Source organism: Phalacrocorax carbo, chromosome 11 (assembly GCF_963921805.1).
Source record: "Phalacrocorax carbo chromosome 11, bPhaCar2.1, whole genome shotgun sequence".
NCBI classification, from domain to species: Eukaryota; Metazoa; Chordata; class Aves; order Suliformes; family Phalacrocoracidae; genus Phalacrocorax; species Phalacrocorax carbo.
The window spans coordinates 5,369,699-5,383,918 of NC_087523.1; positions in this window are offsets into that span (position 1 = coordinate 5,369,699).

Below are 14,220 nucleotides of genomic sequence, written 5' to 3' on the forward strand. Positions count from 1 at the left end.
TAAACATGGTGTTTACCAGACAATGTTGGCCTAAATTTGAGAATCAAGTTGGAAAGTAACTGGGAGACTATGCTAGTCCTAGAAGAAAACACATTTATACCAGAAATTATTCCCTTTGCTGTAGTTTTAATCCGTTCGATAATGCTTTTTAAAAGCATTTCATTTGTCTAGTTTTAATGTGGTGAACCGCTTTCTGTGAACACCAAAACCTGAATTTAATTGTAGTTACAGAAATGTAAGTCTGTACCTGCTATTTCTATGCGGCATGTCACTTCACATTTTTTCCGTTACATACCGAACTATACCAAAATTAATTTTAGGACTGTGCACATTTTTTAACAACATTTTAAAACCTTAAGAGCTGACAACAGTAATTTAATTTCATTTTTCACATCTTCTAAAAATGCTAGAGAAAATTTAATTCAAAGTCCATTTCCTGCAAACTTTTCTCACAGCGATGTTTTTTAGGAGCAGTCTCCTTCGTACTGCTCAGAATTTCCCGTTTCCAGAGAATTCTCAGTAGTTCAGAACAGACAAACTTCAAGAGAAAAAAAAAAACACAAACCCACAGTAAAGATGAGGAGGAAACAATAAAAATTGAGCCAAAAAGGTATAAAGTCAAGCATTACAGAAATTACTATAGTTCTTGAGAGAGGTATGTTCTCCAGATGGTTTAGTACTGAAGGCAATACACTACTGTTTAGATGTATTTTATGCTTCTTCAGGAAAAGAAATCCAGTGTTTCCCCCATTTCTGCATCGCCTGTTTCCCAAGAGTATTGCTGCACGAGCAGCGCGCTCAGCTTCGGAGACACATGTAATTGGTCCTCCCTCTCACGCTTGCTTGCATTTGTCTTCCGTACAGCACATTACCTTCGTAACTTCCAACCATTTACTGACTCATCAAACATGTTGTCAAGCCTCATAAGTCTCACTAGAAGTAAACTATTTCCTTAGTACTCATTCAACCTTTATTGCATGAACTGTTTTTTTCTTTTCTTTAATGACCTGAATTTGGAGACAGAGATATTCGTGGTATTGTAACATACTTCATTTTTCTAATACATTGTATAGGTAAGAGGTGATTAACTGCTGGAACAGTTCTACAGGAAACTGCTAAGAATTTGCAAGAAAGTCTTACTATTATAACCACAATATCCAGGACAAAAGTAAACGCCTTAAGGATTTTTGTTTTAGTTTATTTTTTCACAAAAGCCCTGGATACTTTTTCTGCCCAATTTTATACCGGGGGGGGGGGGGGGGGGGGGGGGGGGCGGGGAAGGTATGTTGTTTTTATTAGTAGTTTGACCTCTTTCAAAGATTAGCAAATACTGAGTTTTTCATTACATTTCTTTTTATCATCCTATAGTATGTTAACAGAGGAAATATTTATCACTTTTTTGTGCTATCAAACATTCTACATATGAAAACCAAAACAGGTAGAAGGGGCAACCTGGGAGGTCACAGGTGAGACAACAGTACTTGCTGGTGTAAGCCTGAGTTGCAAATCTTTATGTGGGCTGCTGCTATCAGAGTTTAACCTGTACATCTAGAATACTATATTTTCCATAGCTATATTCATTGCAACTATTTCGCTGTGAAAAAGCCACTGATGCTGAAGTCTTCCGCCTCTACCAGACAGTGCAATCTATTACATACAGTCTTTCCTAATACTTAAAGTTTACTCATGAGGCAAATCGCAGTCTTGATGTGAGCTGGTACACAACCCTAAGATGAAATCTATTTTCAGCTGCTTATATGAGAGATGAATTGAAATCCAGGTGTATTAAAGCGCAGCTAAAGAAAGTTTGCTGGGCAAAATGATCAAACAATTTCTTTTTATTCTTTCCTAGATAACTTTCCTGATACACTATTTCTAACCTGACTTGGTCCCACTCTTAACGTTAGTGTATAATAATAATAATAATAAAAAAAAAAATCTTATTAAGCTGGATTCAGATCTACTTTGAGCTTTTATTTAATCTTCTGCATTTCTTTTGCTTCTTCACTGTGCAAATTTAAGACTAAGGCAAATGCTTAAAGTTTCAAAGATGTTAGTCACATAATTATATACCTAAGCATGACAGAAATCACACAAAGCTCAGAAGAAAACCTCAAAAGAACTCATCTGAAGGAACTCAAGTTTCCAAACTTGGCAGTATTCTACATTACAAGACAGTACCTTAATAATATGTCACGGGTGAAGTGCAGGTGAAGAATTTCAATTGGAGAGTTAATAACATCATTTCCACAGCGTACTAGGCCAACTTCAACTGTGCTTGTTCAGCCAGGAGGTCAAGTATTTTAGTTTTTACAAACAATGAAACACTCCCTGAACACTGCTCTTTCTTCCCCTACATGGGAAACTCACAAATGAAAGGATGAAGTATTTCTTACGGCTAACCGGGATATTGTGAATATACAAAACTGTAACAAATATTTCACCTTGCCTTTTCTCATAGCCAATATACTACCAAACTTCTGAGTAAAGGCCTTTGCAGCTAAAGACACATCTCCTTGGACTACAAGTGATTAGGAAAAATGGAATCTGCCCTGTGCCACACCTTTCAAAGAGTCCAGAGAAGGTCTGAAAATGTTTTGCAATGTATTTGTATTGTAAAATTGGCCACAAAGGGGCACTGTCCAGATAGAGAAACTGATTTCACTACAATGCAGGTGGGCTTCCTTTCCAGTGCTGCTGAGAAGGACACTGGCTTTGAAGGACTGGACTTAGTTCATGATCCTTGTGTAGTCCCAGTGCTCTTCAGGGCCAGTCCTTCCGATCCTGTGGGTAAGGCAGCAGCATGGGGGCCCAGACACCTTACCTCCTGTCTAAGCTCTGCCACACAACCGTCACCTGAAAAGCCATGTTTTCTGTGCTGCAGCCCTCCCGCCTAGAGAATGGGAATATGGCTAACTAATTTACTACATAAAATGCCACATTACCAAATGATTACATCAAAATCTCAAGAGCAAATAGAACTAATCTCATAGCTAACTTCTGTATTACTGCTTTTAGCCTAGCAATTAGAGCCTGCAGGGTTAGAATTGGAATTGTTCTAGCTCACTTCTCTAGAGACAAAACAGTGAGCTCTAGCCATGCTCTTACTAATTTCCAGATATTTATACTGCATTTCTAAAAAAAATTGCATGTAATAAGCGCCTGGGCTTCAATGGACCACAGTAAAATTTCAAGCTCTATGAATCTCAGCACAATTCCTATCTACTTTAATTCAAAATGATTTTATTAGGTCAGTGGAGTTTTAGTCATTTACATCAACTCTAAAATGCTGAGAGACACAACTGGGAAAGAGCTGCAAGGACCTTCAGCAAGTACACAGACACAGCAAGCCACACGTGTGACATGGCCTCACTGCATTTTGACAAGACAGACATTAAGTTCAGTCATTTTAATAGACTCACCAGGTCTCTATGAAGCAACTGTAGTGAAACACTGAAGGATCACATTAGAAATTGTTTGATCAAAAAGTAAATTAAAAAAGAGTCTTTCCATGAGTTCTATTCTAACATGGCACACAGAGGATGATCACAACATGAAATGCTAGTTATAAAAAGTGGGGCATATGAAAAACAGTTCTTCAGTCAAAATAAGCAAGCTACACTGTTTTGCTGAAAGTACTCCAGCAGTCATGGTGGGTTTTCCTGTTATCTGATGCCATAGCAACAATAATCCATTTTAAAAATTGTGGTAAGAAGGTAATATATTATCATGACAGCTGCGTTAAATGACTGCCTCTCCTGTGTTATGCTCTTGACTTTAAACAACAATGTTAAGATGTTTTTTAACCAAGTTTTCAAGATGAAAATAACATGGTGTCAAAATATTTTTTCTAACCAATCAGCACTATTGAAAAACATCACTGAGCTTTGCGTTTCCATGACAACTAGTCTCAAATGTTACAAAACTGCACCAAATTTACTTACAAAGAAGGGTTCTTGCAAGAAAAATGGGTTCATGTAACATTCTATACCATACAGACTTACATATGCAATGTATGCTCACAACAAAAACCGTGTTGCGATGATTGATTAAGTTTTCTAGATCTACGTTTCTTGTAGGAGCTTTTCATATTTGGTCTGGACATAATATACTTAGTTTCTTCTCTGTTTTATTAAAACAGATTTAGCTATAGATCATTGATTGTGAAGTAGCTGCAAAACCTATAAACACAAGAATTTGAAACTATTACTTATTTCTATCAAAGAGAGCAGAGGCAATTTTGGCCTGGATGGACAGCTGTACAATTAAAAGGGAAAGAAAAGTATTATTCTGTAGTGTCCCTGTGTTTTACCCCTGGCTATTTGCACCTCCATCAACAGCTCAGAAAATCAACTTCATTTCTTCTTCTGAAGGCAGCTCATCTTGTGATTCCCATGATTTGTGGTTAAGGAAAATAATCCCCTTAATATACTGGCAGGGATGTCTTATCAAACACGGTCTGCTATGGGATTAATGATTTATTATCAAATCTAAAATCACTCCGATTAGTGGCTAGTGTGATTCTTGGAATAAAGATCTTCAGAGTATTATAAACCAAAACCTAAATTTCATTCATAGTGGATTTGCAAATTACCCATTTACAATGGATTACTGTGTACTTTAAGAGGTTTTTGGTATTAACAGTCAGGTGGAAAAAAAAATTGGATTTCCAGTATTATTCCATATACCCTGTTAGTAAAAAACTCTTAAAGCACACAGTAAAATAGTAATGACAGTGCTTAGATTAAGTACCCTTTGACAATTAACTTGAACTTCTAATACAGCAGTACTACCCTTTTTCAGTAACACTGCTATGTGCATGTTCAGGGACTGTGAAAACTACAAAAGGAATCAGAAAAAGGGGGGTTATAACCCGTACGAAGTGAAGTGGAAAGTCAAGGATTTAGAATAATGATTAACTTTTAAATGGTTGTAGAATATTCTTCTAGCTCACCTTTCTGCAGATGTGACTTTCTTTTGATTAAAAAGGAGAATTTTGATGTCCCTAACAAATGGGTTCAAAGTCGGTCAGAATCTTGGTTTTAATTGGTTGACATAACCCAAGCTGGTACTTTATTACAATATGGACATCAAATCAAAAATAAAAGAGAAATCAGAGAGTTGATACATACTCAATTCTTATTAATAGACTTTATTACATCTGTCATTCTTGTGACCTCCAGTAGAAACGTTAAAGAATAGTATTTTTCATGACTAAAATAGAATGAGAAAACTCTGAATTTGTGAGCTTTATCCAGAGGTTCATTTTATGACTGCCATTGCTTTGAGTACAGCAATCAATCTTTCAGAAAGTGCCTTTAGAAAGTGACGGTTACATTCTACTCTGGCTAGGATACTCTGGGAAAGATTGCTGAAAACCCTACCTCATTGCAAAGCGACAGCTCCGAAGAGTCATTCCAAATTATTTCTATGCAAAACAGTAAACAAAAAAGGATTTCCAAATCCTCACATTTTCAGGTGATTTATCTGCCCAGTTGGCAACTTCTGGTGAAAGACAATTCTATGGCAAAGAGCAGGATTCTGTGAAGCACAACTGTGATCAATGTAAATGAAGTATGAAACAGAAAATGTTTCTCTGCATTGATTTCACTACAACTTGCAACAGTCACTCCAGCCTCGACCGGCTCTTAAAGCACACATTTTTCAGAATGACATGTCTATACCATCAAATGAGTTCTGCCACAAAGTACCTGTTACTAAGTATCCTTCAGAAAGTGACATTAAACTCCCATAAGACCAGATAAGACATATTCAGGTTCTGTCTGGAGGATAGAAAATAGCAACAAACAAACAAAGAAACAAACCCACACACAGAATGAGGAATTCTGATGAAATTACATTGGTTTATAAGGATAAAAGGAAGAATCTTCTAACACACCTTGGCTTGACAGTAACTTGACTACAGAATCAGCCTGTCAGCTCCACGTAAGGCCCTGGTACTCACTCTTGTCAATATTCTTATAACCTTGTTAAGAAATAGCATTAATTTCTTTCTATTTAAGACTTAGGGTGCACATACTGTTCATTATTTACCAAGTAATTAACTACTAAAACAGTCACTGTGAGTTAGTGAACTATAACCATATGTGCTCCACAGATGGAAAAGACAGGTAAAGAAATCTAAGCACACTTTTTCACATGATGGCAGCATCAGAGAATGGTGAACTTAGTTTCGATACTCCCAAAACTGAAAGAATTATAGTGAAAACAATTGGAAAGTTTTGCCTTTTTTCCTAACTGCTTTAAGTGCTTTGGACGTCAAAACCAAATGACAATGGCTTTTCTTTGACTGCTTAGATACAAAAGCAGCCTCATTCACTCCTACACACAAGAAATCACCCAAGTCAAGTGCTAACAGCAATCTTTCAGCAAGGGTTCCTGAGTCACCCACACAATATGAGACAGTTTCCATTTTGGGGTTTGAAAGCATAGCCAGTAACTTCTGAAAAAGGTTTTTGAGAAAGCAAAATTGTTTGGGACTTAACAAACAAAACAAAAATTCCCTGATACAGCTGCAAGCTTTTAATCCTAAATCCCTCTCAAAAAAAAGAAAAACCAAACAGCACACCAACAAAAACAAACTGTAAGATCACGCAAAATAAATATGCAACCACTGAAAATGATACAAAAGTAATAACATTCCTGCTGGTCATCTCAGCCTTCTCATTGCCTTGCTAGCGCATGTGTTGATCCCATGAAAGCATACTGAGGACCGTAACGTAAGACCATAAATCAGACTACAGGTTCCTTTGTTCGGTCCTCAACAGAGGCAAACTGTAGATACATACAATTATGTGACGCTGTGGCTGCAGAACAAGGGGAGTATGCAATGATGTCTCTCTGAATCAAGTCTCACAACCAGGGAATTGCAGGACAAGCATTTTTTGAGCCAGAAGATATTCGTTAGCTCTGAATAGATTTTTATGTGTTTGTGTACACCGTTGTTGACCCACATAAAATTTCGTGTCCTTGTGGCAGAGTTCCCCCATTTGAGCATACTCTCTTCTTTCTCCTGAGCCTGGCACCTCTTAATTTCAGTTGACATGCCGTATTCTTGTTTGAAAAGAGACAAAAAATATCATTCCCAAGAGTTCTTCTCTACGTGGTGCATGACTTAGAGACCTTTATTGTGTGTCTCACCCATCATTTCTCCTGGCTGAAGCACCTCAGTGTGTATCATCAGTCGCTGTATGGAAGCCTTTCCACACATTTGAACATCAATTTCAGCTTTCTCTGCCACTTTCACTATACTATGCTCTTTATATATGGCAAAACACAGAAGTACATGAAGTATTCAAAATACAAGTACACCACAGATTTACAAAAGAGCTTAATAATGTTCTCTTTTTTATTCCTTTCCTGATAAATCCTAACATCTGAGATTCTTTAGGGACATTTTTTCAGAAGCAAGCTAAAATTTTCCCAACATGCTTCAATCAGTTAATTCATTTTACTGGGTTAATGATTTCAACAACAAAAATGTCATCCTCCTGAACCTCCTATGGCAACATGGCGCCTATTCTCTGCCTGCACTGCCAAGAATAAATGTGTTGTTGGGTTTATTAATGTTACCTGAAGCAATCTGTTGGCCTCACTGCCTCCAGCAAGTGGGCATGCCAAATTCAAAACAGAAATAATTGTTTTAACGTCTTTGTCTTGTTTGGATCTTCATTTCTGTAACTGCCCCATCAAAATCTCAGAAATTAATTTAATGCACTTACTAGCTGATCACTAGCTGAAAAGTTTAAAAAAAAAAAAAAAAGACAAACTTTATCAAACCTCTTTTATATGCAGGCCATTTAACTTTCTTCTACATTCCTCAAATGACTTCGCCCCACCTGCACCCTCGCCAAGCCACTAAGACAAATTAAAGAGGGAGGGACACGTTTTCTAGGAGACAGTTTAATATATTCTCATCTTTTCCCTGTGCAAGACTCTTACCACCTTCTCACAATTACTCTTGGGGATAAGACAGGAGCAGAAGGAAGGCTCGGGGATTTTGTCTCTACAAACAGCACTGCAAACTTTTTTCATTAGTTTGGCCAGACAGCCTGGTCTCTGCTCACCAGTATCTAGGATTACATTTCAAATATGATAACTAATTGCCAGAATTACAACCACACTGAAATAAAAGGTAAAGCCAGATGCTCCCCTAAAAATTATACACAGGATCTCGTTCATGGCTGTCAGCTGTCCAGATTTTTGCGAAGGGCTTGGGAGAACTACCCGCTCCAGTGACTGACCGATGCCACCACCTCAGAGCTGCCTCATGAAACTTTTGGAGCACAGATGGAATTTTGCAGAGACATGGAAGCACATGAAATAGGCTGAAATAAGCTTAATGCAGAAACAAATGTTTGGCAGTTCAAGAGAATGATTGCATAGCTTTTTGTGCAAATTAAGCACTTTTCAGAGTTGATTAAGACTGCATTTGTAGAGAATTCATACAGACACTCATAAATAAAACTCACTTGCTGGACTTTGGTCTAGGGTAGCCACTGGGTCTCTGGAGAGACAACTGTGGGAGCAGCATGAAATCTTCTGTAATGTATATGTTAAGCATATTTAACATTTTAAAACTCAAAATATTCTTAGTCCCATGTGTAGAATCAGACCCGCACTGAAGTCACCCATCTTCTGCCTTTCTCAGGCCTTTAAATATGGCCAGGCAATTGAGAGAAAGCAGTTTCAGTTAGAGCAATTTTTATAGGCAAGTTATAAATCTCTAAAACCAGGAGTTTATAATAGCAACACTGACATAACTGTAATATGGCTTCACTGTAATAAATCAGTCGCTTGTCCTGTAAGTCACATGTTCTATAAATCAGAAATTTGGAATGTAAATCTCAGCACTTGTTCATAAATCAGAAATACTGATCAACAGCAGGAATAATATTTTGGCAGTAAATCACATTTGGCAAAGATATTCTCCTGTGTTAATTGACTTAAAAATTGCTTAGAGTTGTGTTTCTGAGATTCTCCCTGTGAGTCCTCTGAACGCACCTGGTGTAGCCGGCATTAGTGCGGACCCAGAAACACGGCTGCCTGTCCACAGCTCTGACTGTTCAGAGTAACTCTTGTTAGTCCAGGGGGGTGCCTTGTAAAGCAGTGCCTCTACTAGCATTAGTGTCACAGTAGCAGTCAGTAACCAAGTAGGCATCGGAAACTCGATTAACAACCCAGCTTCCTGCACAATTCAAAATGCAGGTTCTTGCTGGACAGCTGAAGCCTGTACAACCATACTCCTGCCACATGCAGTGTCTGAGCAGGAACCAGAGGTACGCACACAGCCTTGGCAACGCCTCTGCTAGTACTGCACACCTGTCCCACAAAATAATTTCCACCTGAAAGGCACAACAACAGGCATGGGATGTATAGGGAAGTGCAGGTGATAGGGTAAAACAATGAGGCTGAAAGACAGAAATATGCTGTTACTGACTTTGGCACATTAGTTACTATCCAGGTTAACGCTATGGCTCTTGTAATCTCATCACTTCATTAACAACTACAATTTTCAAGTACATATAAAAAGTTTTGCCGTAAAAGGAAGAAAACAGCATAAATACAAAAAGTATTCTGGTTTATTTACTGGATTGCCGGTTCAAATTTGCCAATAGTTTTCTTTAAAACAAACAAACAGAAAAAAACCCTGTGAAACTGAATTTCAAACTTGCAAAACCTTTCCTAGTAGAGCGAGAATGGCACTTTCTAGATAACAATTCTTTCTTGCACATGTTTAATGTGAAATATATTTCTGAGAGAAAGTTTTTTTTATCTCTTCAGTGCAATCAGTAAAGACACAGACACAAGCTCATTTAGAGCAGTTTTAGTGTTTTGTGTTTTCTGAACTCAGGAAGGGTCATCAGGGTTCAAGCTTAACTTTTCTTCCTTCCTTCCTTTGATACACACAGAAAACAAGAGAACAACCACTTGTTCTCTACACTGAATTTTGAGGAAATTATTACTGAAAAACATAATTCTGCATCAATAAATAACAATGCAGAATGAAATAAGCTTCTTTCCTTAGACTTATTTATTGCCTCAAATATAAACCGGCGCAATCGCTGAGAGTTAGATTAACTTTAGGTGCTTTCCTAAACTACACCTACTTCTATAGTTTCTATGGATGTGAGATGGAGATTTCTCCTGTGGAAATACGTAACTTCCAAAAGACATACCTGATACCGCTATAGGAAATAACGTACCAGAAGAATATAGTTTCTATTCTTAACACCATTGTTTCTTCAGTTTATAGGAACAGCACCGACATATGGACTAAGTTACAAACCAAACTCATTTCCTTTCCATCTACTTGCAACTCTGGCAGCTAAAATGAGAAAAGAAATTAATGCCATTAAAAACACAGCTCCAGAACTCCCAGGAACTTTGTACAGGCCAAGTGGGATTCCAGGAATCACAAAATGTTTGCCCTTGAAGAGCATAGTCCAATGTGCCTGCCCCTGCCTTTCCCAGGGCACTGCAGATGTAACTAGATGAGCAAATAAAGGGCGGAGGGGATTCTGTGGAGACATTAATCTTAATAACATGGTCTTGTGCAGTCAACCAACAACTGAGGAGGCCTGGTATATTCCTTTTGCTGCAAGATCATCTTCTGAGGCCTGTACAAGCACGTATAGGGCATAACATTTCACAGCTGTTATCATAAAGGAGGAATTCACACACTGTGTTACAGCTCCCCCCTACCCCCAAATCAACATAGGTTCATGCTCTGGAGGCAGGAGAAGAATACTTCTGTGGGATTATGGACTATGAATTACAAAACCGGCTTATCCAGAAAATTAACACACAAAATAAAGATAAATTAACTAGAATATCATGTAGAATCCTTGTGTAATTACAAGTTCAGATAGCAAGACTGATACGAAGTCCCTAGTTAAATAGTACTTTCATATTGGATTTTTGAGTAGTGAAGCAGCCTAGCGTGTTCTGTTAAAAAAATCCTTCATTTTTTCTCTAGTGACTTTCAGAGATGTGGTTGAGGCTCTAGTATTTGTGATGTGTTTGTAAGAACATTCTTACATAAACGCAGAGCGCTGTTTGAATTATTTTACCTTCACACGTAACTGAAAAAGGGGAATTATAATTGAAAATATTAAGTATATTTAATGTAAAGCTTGCCATGCTGTAATGAAGTAATTATGGAGTATCTATAGTTTGCCTTCACAATAGGCAATTTCAATCACAAAGTTTGTGATCTAACAGTTCGTGCTGCCTATTAATTGTTGAGAACTATTTTCTCTGACTGCTGGAACTTCTTCCTTGTGCACGCTGTTTTACGGAACATGTAGATGGAGAGACGTGGCAGAGGAGCAAGCCCTGTAGCAAGCAGATGTTTACATCGCTCAGGTTCATACAAAATTTCATGATATGTTAGCAGCTGTGTTTGTGTCATTGAATAATTACAAAATATTTTGAAATGGTATTAAAATATCTGCCAAGCACTATATTTTAAAGATTCACACAATCTGACAAACTGTAAAAAAAGTATTCCAAAGAATAACCTTTGATTCCAAAGGGAGTTTGTAACTGCCTAAAGGACATTGAAAGTATTTGATAGTTATTTGTAAAGATTTACATCCAGACTTGTGAAGGATTTTAATAGCATGATATAATGTAGATAAAATATTTCTCCCATATAGGTATTTCCAAATAATCTCTCAAGGATTCTTGACCAATTTCTAGTAATTGAAAAGATTATAAAACTGTTTTGAAGTACAACTGAAAACTGTTACGAGCGTGTAACTGATCAGGTGAGGTAGTTCCTTTTACAAGCTTATTTCTCTAACAACGGTTAGACTGCTCCAGTGCATACTACCTTTTGATACTCCAGAGGTGACCTTTTTGAATACAGCATCTAAATGAACTGGAGTTTTCATGTGCATGAAGGACAGGATAAAGAGGAAAATGAAGGAGAGGTAAGCTCATTGTCACCAAGGTGTTAACTTTACTTTAGCTCATCTTTTTTCTTGCAGAGGTGATTATTTTTGCTCCAGTCGATTAAATAAATTAAATACCATTTATAGAGGAAAGCAAAACAAAACAAAACATGGAGAGACTACAGTGCTCTGGAAATCAGATATTCACTTTTTTCCCCCCATCTCTCCATGGCTTTATTGTCCAGGATACATTAGGCTTTTCAAATATAATCCACATAAACAGATAAGAATTGGTGAAGTTCAGTATTAAATTATAAGTAAAACTCTGAGGCAGATGCAATTCACCTCCTTCTGTGAATGTAAAGTGGGATAGGTAAACATTGGTAAATGTTACATATTTCAAAACACACAAAGTTTAATCAAATTAAAGCTCTGTTTCACATTCTTTGGCTCTACTTCCAAGGAAATGTTCCTATTCTAACTAGCTGTATATTTATTTTAATATACAACGCTGGAAAATATCATCTTACTTCTGTTATTTGCCTGAAGGAAAGTCATTTCAGATATGAAACTTTTACACAATATTTACTGTTCAAGTATTGCAGCTTTTATTAAATGGGGCCAGAGAGGATGCTGAGGGATTTAAAGAGAGAATTAATAACAACCGTCGCTAATTTAGGCATATGCACTACTTTACTGCAAAAGCAAGGATGAATATAGGAAACCAGGGATAATCCAATTGATACTAAGCATTTTGAACCTATTAACTGTATTTGAACAAAACATTTTTTAGAAGAAGGCTACATAGCTAAAATAAGACACATAATCCATGAGAGAGAGCATTAAAAAATTAATCTTCCCCTTTTTAATTTGTGTAAATGCGTGATAACAGTATGCAGATCTATCTTCCTCACCTTCATATGATCTACAGTGATTTCAGTGAGACCTCCAATATATTAAAATAAAGACAAATTAAAAGCAATTGTAATTCACAGAAGCTTAAAAAACAGATTTCAATTAACAAATCTTTTAAATAAGAACACTGGAACAAAATCAGGACCATGGGATAATTCAGGCTGGAAGGGACCTCAGGAAATCATGTAGTTCAACCACCTGCTCAAAGCAGGGCCAGCTTATGGTCAGATCAAGTTGCTCAGAGCTTTATCCAATCTCGTTTTCAAACCTCCAAGAATGGACGTGGCACGACCTCACTTGGACAACCTGCTCCAATGTTTCATTGTCTGCATCATAAAAAAGTTTTTCCTTAAATCTGGTCAGAGATACAAGGACTGTAATACAGATATAAGGACTATAAATGTCCAAAATAAGATATACATCATTTATACAATCAGCTAGGGTGAGAAATGAGTCTCTGGTTTCACTTCACAATTTAATGAACTAGTCCGCTATCATATTACCTCTGTACAGAAAACAGAAAAGGTGAAGAGAAACCCTAGGTTATTGGAAATCCATATCACTAAGGTCTCTTTCTTTTTCAGTAGACAGGGTGGATGCACTCTTTTTAATTCAACATGTACGTTCTGAATTCAATCCAAACTCTATTGACTTTATACAACAACCGTTTTGACTTATCCTTTCCCCAGAGATACCAGTAATTTGTTAAGTGAAAAAACAATTTTGTTTCAGCGACTATCACAGAACATTTCATTCAAAACCAGGAGAGGTCAATAGATTAATCTAAGTATCTCATAAAAGCAATATATGACTCTGTTGACGTTAGCAGGAGAAAAGAAACATTTGGTCCATAGGAGTTTTGACCGCGCTTCTTACCATATAGATGATGCAGTAATAAAATCTCTATATGTAAATAAACAGAAGAATGTAATGTAAAATAGATTTAACAGACATTGACCATTTATGTTTCATACCCAATTTTTGTCTTTGTTCTTCAGTCTGTCTGTAAAATCCAAATTTCAGAACAAAAAAACGAAGCACAAACAGATGAAGAGGAGGAGAGGAGTCAAACTGAAGCATTCAAAAGGCATTCAGGCCTTTGGGACATATATGGATCTAAAGTGTTCTGCTTTTATGAAAACACTGACATCAAGAAAAGATATTTCTCAAGCAGTTGCCACTACAAAAATTCTCCATGAGTTTTCCTAACTCTGAAAGTTAATATTTAATTTCAAACATTCGAAGCAATCTGTAATGGATATCTTAAGTGAATAGTAACTGCTAGTTCATAGCCAATTCCTTGCACAGCCCACATTATGCAGCTCATCTAACAGGTTCAGTTCTACTGCCATAATTTCTAAGAGAGCACCTTCCACATACGTAATGC